Below are 5,586 nucleotides of genomic sequence, written 5' to 3' on the forward strand. Positions count from 1 at the left end.
TGGGGGACACCCCCCGCACTTGTCTGGCTGCCGGGGAACTTCTGCCTTCTCAACCAGCTACCAGGGGTACAATGACCCAAAAAGGCTGAAAACGCCTCAACTAAATCAGTGGTGCCCAAACTTTTCACCACAGGCCAGATGGCCAATGCCAGGTCCATCCATGGGCCAGGTACAGCTGGTGGGCTGACTTCAGTGTGCAGGGCAGGCAAGGCCTAGCCTTGATCGGGCCACATGGCAACAACCGAGCCCTGATCTGGCTGTGCACGGGAACAGAGGGAGGGTTGCTAATTTGCCAGTGGGGGAAGGGTAATAGTAGTATTAATTACTACCACTTCCCTGCTGCTGCCTGACCCCATGACTCTATGGGCCAGATTTGGCCTGCAGGCCAGGGGTTGAGCAGCCCTGCACTAGGTCAGTAACCTTATGCCTAAAGATCCATAACAAGATATTTTAACTGCTCTATCACTGTAGCCCTGAAGCTCAGGACTCGGGGTTATATTGTCCATAAAGTAAATGTAGTTAATCCAAGGACAGTTATTTTTAAAAGAAGTTTAAGACAATTTGTTCTGCCATTAACAATTTCTCTTACTTTGTCCATTTCCACAAGTCCTTCTACCCTTCTTACCCCCCACTCTTCCCTTTCCCTCAGCACTTTTCTCTTTAAGGGCTCTAGATTTCAGCCTGTTGCCAATGAGGCTTGGGTGCTTTCTCTTGAAAGGAAAAAAAAAGCAGGACCTAATTAGGGGGCCCCTGACAGAAAGAGATGGCTTCAAAACAGAAAGTGAAAAAGTGCCCTTTTATTCTGGGTACCAACTAACTGTCACCCCTTATTAGCAGTTCTGCCAGGGGCTGACCAGGCTGTGACGTCTGAGGCTCCCTTCCTGCGGTGCTCTGTAAAGCATGCAGGGAAGTACGCTGAGCAGACGCAGTAAGTAAAAAAAAAAAAAAAAAAAAGGCTTCCCTTGTGGTTCGCTGTGCTGCATTGGTTTCTGTTCCGTGGATTCAGGGGGTTGCAGGAACACCATTTTCCAAACTCTTCTCAGGAACAAAACATTCACTTAAAAACAAACTGCTGGACTTGTCTAACATGATCGAAAGGGAGCAGTCAAGGGAATGGAATGACATTTTCCATGACAAAGAGTATAATACTCCCTTAGCCAAGCCCACTTCTCCAGGGCTGGAAGGTAAAAATATACCACTGCCTGAGCAGACTTTTGGGGAATGCCTGGCAGTACCAGAGATCCTGGAGACAGCCCCTCTCAGCCTCTGCCCCTTCCTAAGGATCCTCCAGCCTTGCTGACCCTGCCATGTAAGCTGAGCTCACCCTGCAGAGCCACTTCTCCCTTCTCATTGCTGCACCCTGACTTCCCCTTCAGGTACAACCAAGGCCACTCCCGCTGCATTTCTTTCACATTCCTCATGTCCCCTCCTCCACAAAAAACAGACACAATCATGCTTGGTAATAGAGTGGAAAGGCTCTTTTTCCCTCTCTGCCTCCCCAAGCCCACCCCACGTTGAGCTGAACTCGTACTCACTGGTTAGCGTCTGTGTCTGGGGTCCCTCTCCGCTCTCAGCTCTCAGCTTTGAGCTTTGGCAGTTAGAGCAGGAAGGAAGTTGGTAAAAAAAATATGAAAAAAAACCCCAGCCACCCCACTTAAAGAGGAAGTTTTGAGCTGCAGCGTTGCAGTGCTTATCTGGATTCTGTATCTTGATCAACAGACTCAGACCAGCACCCTTCCCCATGCATTTTGTGTGTGTGCATCTCTATGTGATTCCATGTCTTTGAATGGGTTTTTGTCTATTACTTTGCACCTCTTTGTGTAAGAATGCCTGGTCATGGATGTGGGAATATAGCTACCTATGCTACAACGTTTTTTGCATGTTTGTGGGTGGGTGGGCATTTGTATTGCCACCCTGCCCTGGTTTTCCTCTCACATTAGCTTTATGCTAGGGTGACAACAGTGGTTTCAGAAATTATTCCTGATTTTGATTAATTTAAATGAAATGAGAATCAGGCTGCGTGTGCAGATCTGGCAGCATGTCTGTAGTTATCTGAGTGTGGGGTGGGGGGAGAAAGTGGGGCGAGAAAGGAAGAGACTGTGCCTTACTCTGGCACCTTATCTTGTCTGTAATTAAGACTGCATTTAGCTTTCAACTTAAAGCATGGCACAAATCTCTAACCTAAGCTTGGTCTCTCACAACATCTATTTCAAGCACAAACTACATCAAAAAGAGTAGCATTTAATTTTCAAGGGCCTTTTCACACGCTTTAGAGAGATTGCTTTTCAGGGATTTAAATGATTTCATGTGATTTCCTCTCTGAAATTTCAACAGAATTTACATTTTAGTTTCAACACAGATGCATTTAATTGTTCACAGTCATACATACGCTTTACATTTCCTTTTTGCATGAAAGATTTTAAGAACGTGTTAGAGATATGGCTTTCAGGGATGGTCTATGCGTACATTTTCCTACCTCGGTGCGGGAAGCTGGTTTAGATCCTCTCTCAAGACCCCGTCCAGGGCTACAGTTCTATGATTCCAACTGTGCATATAGGAATTGTACATTCCTATATGTATAATTTAAATTCCAACCTCATACTTTTCCAACTACAAATGTTACATTACAGAAATTACTGCTGCAGATGCCTCACCATTTTTTATCTTGCTGAGGTTAATGAGACCGGAGACCAGCATACCAGTTCCAGGTGCCAATTTGGGGCGGGGTACAGAAACAGCAACTACTGCCACTGCTCTCCTGGACCCTGTGGCTAGGGGAAGACATTACACATAAACCAGTTTAAGTGATCAGAAACTGGTTTAAACGTGTAACAGAACATAAGTTCAGTGCATATAAACCAGTTTCAAAATGGCCCAAATCAGCTTGAGATCCTGGTTGAAAATAGTATCAGACTTAACTGATTGAGCTCAAACCAGTTTATGCAACTTCTGTCCCAAACCCCTTCCTGGTTTAAGTTAAACCAGAGTCCCCCAGCATCCAGCATGCTCTCTGGGCTGTGTTCTCTGCTCCACCAGAGCAGGGCTGACCCTGACTCTCTGCTCCCTAACCAGAACAGGAACAAGCAGGGGTGGGGGCCTAGCCAAATACTGGCCCCAGAACAGAGCAGGAGAGAGATTAATTCCCCGCCCCCTCCTGTCCCACCAGCATGACCTGCATGTCTTGACTGGACTGGCTGCTCCAGTGGCAGGGGCCTGGCCAGCCCTGGGCAGAGGCCTAGAGCAAATTAGCCAGGGAGGGGGTTCAATTCCTCCCCCCCTGTCCTGCAGACCTGACCCAGAGTCTGCTGAGTGCTCACCCCTTACTGCTGCGGCAGCAGGGTTGCGGCCAGACGCCAGCCAACACTGGTCCCTCAGGCAGGGGGGAGGGAGGAAAATTATTCCCCCCTCTGCCTGCTCTGCACCCGGAGAACCACAGGGTATCTGCCCGCTATGACCACCACTGCCACCACTCGCGCTCTCTGCGGGGCAAGCAGCAGGATAAGCCCTTTCCCTGCCCCCTGGCCAGATGCCAGAGGGAAGGGAATAACTGTCATCCCTGTCCCCTCACCTAAGGGGAACTGCAGGCCAGCCTCTGGCTAGGCCCCTCCCCTGCTACTGAAGCTGCAAGGGGGCAGGGCCCTGACAGGGAAGCAGCCCCTGTCCTGGTATCTGGGGAGTATGAGCCTCTTCCTGGCAAAGGGGCCACAAGCAGGGGTCAGAGCTACCACAGACTACACAGGGAGGATGGCAGCACTAGGACTCGGAGGGAGCCATTGCCCCCCGAAACTCTCCTAGCACCACTGTTGCTCACACCGTGCAGTCCATGGCAGCTTGGACCACCCCACAGTATGCCCCCCCCCCACCAGGAAGAGGCTCACACTCCGGGACACTGTGACAGGGGCTGCAGCCCCCATCAGGGTTGCTCTCCCCTCACCACTCCAGTGGTGGGGCGGAGGCAGGGCCAGAGGCCACCCAGCATGAAGCAGGAGAGCAGCAAGGGGGAGCAACCCTGACAGAGGCTGCAGCCCCTGTCACGGTGTCACGGAGCATGAGCCTATTCCCAGTGTGGGGCATGCTGCAGACAGGGAAAGCTGCCACAAACTGTACATGGTGAGCAGTGGTGGTGCTAGGGGAGCTTGGGGGACTATGGCTAGTGCCGCCCCCCCCCACACACAATGCGTGGCAGCTCTGACCCCTGCCTGCGGCCCCCCCCTTCCCCCACCAGGAACAGGCTCACGCTCCCCAGACACCAGGACATGGGCTGCTGCCCCACCAGGGTCCTGCCCCCTCACAACTCCAGCAGCAGGGTCAGGGGCCCAGCCAGAGGCCAGTGAGCAGGGCCCCTTAGGCAAGGGGGCAGGGAGGGGAGTTAAACCCCGCTCCCTCCAGCATCTGGCATAGGGGTGGGAGGGGGCACCCCGAGCTCCGCGAAGATCTGGAGACGGAGGAATGCGCCACAGATGAGAGGGTGACCCCAAAATGCGACAAGGGGGGAATGCTAACTGCAACTTTTCGTACTGTAACCGATCTAATGCAAAAGAATTTAAGTTTGAAAGCCCAGCTGCATATGGCCGTTCAAGCGGTCAAAGAAGCGGCTGCAAAAGAGAATCTTGAGACGCCATGCCAAGATAGCGCCAAGCAAGAGGGAGACCGCATGGAAGAACCGGAAGCGAAGAGTGGAGCTTCGGAAGAACCCAGGAGAGTTCGGCCGGCGACCCCGCCGACCGACGCAGCGTTGCTCCCGGCGACCACTCCTTCTTGCAGACGGAAGGGAGAATTGAGTGGAGGAGTGCATCCGCCCCTCCTGCCTGAAACAATAACAGCATCGACTCCCGAAGTAACAGCTCGTCCTGTAGCAACGATCAACCCAGTGACTGATGCACAAGATGAAGTTTGTGCCGCCACCAGTCGCCTTCGTGCTTGGACGGAGTTACAGGAGCTGTACAGAGAATCTGAAATGGAATCTGACGAGGCTATAGTCTCATGGCTGGAACTCATGTCCATGGAGTTTGAGTTTAACAAACCGCCCTGTTGTGTGCGGGTTTTTGTAAATATTTTGATATACGTTAACTTATTTTCTGAGAGTTTTGTTCACAGATCCGGAACTCAGAGTGCGTGGCGGAGAGAAGCCCCAAGAAGGATAACATCATCAGAAGAAGTGAGGGCCTGACGCACGACTTCGCCATGACACCCACTGAAGCCCTGATCGTTCAATTTTTTGTTATAAATCTGGTTATGTGTGTATGTATTTGTGCCGGCTATTATTTAATTCGATCCCTGGAGGATGAACTTTTTATGTTAGCTGATTTTGTGTTTATCCGTTTAGTTCAACAACCTGTTATAAGAGCTACTGGCGACCCGAGTGACGAGCATATGGTATAATTCAGCTGTGCCTTCAGCAAGGGGGGGATGTCATGACCCCAGGGTATGATTTTGTGTGTGCTTCGGCACTGCAGAATTATTTCCCGCCACGAGGAGCTTTCTTTGCATGGTGCAATTCTCAGTTGCATAGAGAAAACCCCGGTGCAAAGGAGTTCCCGCCACCCGCATGCAAATTTGTGTCCCACTATTGGCTGTTTCTAAATT

The 5,586-nt window shown here is 51.1% G+C and overlaps 2 protein-coding genes across 3 annotated transcripts in view; one reads left to right on the plus strand and one right to left on the minus strand.

Annotated features, from left to right (window-relative positions):
* The window catches only part of ARHGDIB (Rho GDP dissociation inhibitor beta), an 11,535-nt gene extending 9,844 nt beyond the window's left edge, over nt 1–1,691 (minus strand). Inside the window, exon 1 of the mRNA XM_006024195.3 lies at nt 1,536–1,691. The gene's annotated coding sequence lies outside the window, so the exon portion shown is untranslated. The remainder of the gene's footprint in view (nt 1–1,535) is intronic.
* Nucleotides 1–5,586, plus strand: part of PDE6H (phosphodiesterase 6H) — a 50,046-nt gene that overhangs the window by 16,433 nt on the left and 28,027 nt on the right. The gene's annotated exons all lie outside the window — the stretch shown is intronic.

Source organism: Alligator sinensis, unplaced genomic scaffold, assembly GCF_000455745.1.
Source record: "Alligator sinensis unplaced genomic scaffold, ASM45574v1 scaffold166_1, whole genome shotgun sequence".
Taxonomy (NCBI): Eukaryota; Metazoa; Chordata; order Crocodylia; family Alligatoridae; genus Alligator; species Alligator sinensis.